Raw genomic sequence first — 2,104 nt, forward strand, 5'->3', positions numbered from 1 at the left:
GTTTGAGGTCTTGGGACTGAGGCTTGGGATAGTTAAAGATTTCTTCAAGTTTATGTTATGTTTGTGGTGCATGAAGCCTTCCATCTTCATGGCATCACCTAGGTCACAAGGAACACAAAGACTGTATTGTAACAAGTCTCTCTTTATGGGAGAAATCATAATACAAATGCCTATTGGAGGGGGGACCGGCTCCACATAAATCCGGTCCTCAATTGTTGTCATGTTCTCTAAACTCTCTCTCTTGCAAAAGTATTGTCTATGCCAAGTTAACTAATTGCTATGATTATGTTGCTATCTTCAATTATGTATACCCGCTATGCTCACAAAATCATTTCTTGAAAGTACTCTCATTAAATTCCGCTATTCTCAAATTGAATAGGCAAATTCCATTACATCGCCCACCAACACTCGCTCTCGAAAGTAGCGCAACTCGCCCAAATCTTTCATTTCAAACTCCTGTTTGAGAAGACCCTTCACATGGTCAATCTCCATAGCATTGTCACCCACAATAATAAGGTCATCTACATATATGTAATGACCACAATCCCCACATCACTCTCACGTACATAGAGTGAATGATCAGCATGAGCTCTCCTAAAACCAATATTGACAAAATACTTGGCAATCATGTCATACCATGCTCTAGAGCCCTGCTTCAAACCATACAAAGCTTTGAGAAGCTTGCATACATAATCTCGGTAACCTGGATCGACATAACCAGGTGGCTGATCCATATACACTTCCTCTTGCAACTCACCATTCAAGAAGGCATTCTTTACATCCATTTGATGCATAATCCATCCTCTAGATGCAGCCACTGCTATGACAGCTCTCACAGTCGTCATCTTTGCCACTGGAGCAAAGGTCTCCTCATAGTCTATGCCATACGTCTCTGCATAACCCTTTGCGACCAGCCTTGCCTTGTGACGCTCAATGTTACCATCAGCCTTATGCTTGGTTTTATACACCCATTTACAGCCAATAGCTTTCTTGCCACTTGGCAATGGCACCAACTCCCATGTATCGTTTGCTTCCAATGCAGCCATCTCTTCATTCATTGCATCATCCCAATGCACATTTCCAACTGCATCCTCAAAACATGTGGGCTCCACATCCTGTATCACCTTAGCTATGTAGGCTTGGTGATGCGCTAGATACCCATCATAAGTCAATTTCTGAACTGGATTTCTGACTCTGTTAGTTCTGCGCGGTCCTGGGTCACTCCTTTTCCCTCTAGCATCTTCTTGTACTTTCCTTACACCAGGTGTCCTCACAGCCGGAATTCCAAATTCCTCATCAAGACTTTGTTTAGAACCATCTGAATCCATGTCTACATGTGAAATGCCATGATCTCCGTTGGATTTCTCCTACATGTTTAGGGATATGTTCTTTCCTAACTTATCGGATACAATGTTAACTTAAACAAAAACCTGAATTAAAAATGTGACCTACCTCCACAATTTTCTCGTCATTGCTCCATGAGTTTGCCGGTACTTGGTCGACCATGGGAGCCTTTCCCTTCCCATTCGTGTTGCTTGTCCCAGCCTCGCGGTCATGGGAACCACTGAAACGAGTTCTCTTTATCGGGGCCATTTTATACTCACTACTGAAATTGAAAACTTGGAAAAAACAGAGCTAATATTGGAGAGCAACATACGACCAAAATGACAGATTAGTTTCAATAAGCAAATCCCTTTATACGAGAGGTTTGATTACTTCAAGACATAGAGATTTCTGATAGCACCTTACTTGTTCTATCGGAATTGGCCCTAAGGTTAATTATTTGGCCTAGATAGTTAAGAATTTCAGGTTTCTTCTCAATCTATTTACTAGAGATGAATTCGCCATGCTTAATCACTTCCTAATGCAAGTAGAGGTTTGTAGATTTATCGTATGCATAGGTGAGAGGGTTTCTCCCTTCCTAGTGATTAATGATGGATTAATTTCACTAATTACATCCTAATATATGAGCTAATTGATTCTAATTTAGTTGTTTAAACATTGTGTGGCAATAGAAAGCAGTTGACCATCTCTACCTCAATGCCGACTTGTTCTTAATTACAATGGTGACTAGCGGTTGACTCCTTAATCATGCATTAATCTA

The sequence above is a fragment of the Adiantum capillus-veneris genome, chromosome 17, assembly GCF_014529385.1.
Source record: "Adiantum capillus-veneris isolate H3 chromosome 17, ASM1452938v2, whole genome shotgun sequence".
In the NCBI taxonomy this organism is placed as follows: domain Eukaryota; kingdom Viridiplantae; phylum Streptophyta; class Polypodiopsida; order Polypodiales; family Pteridaceae; genus Adiantum; species Adiantum capillus-veneris.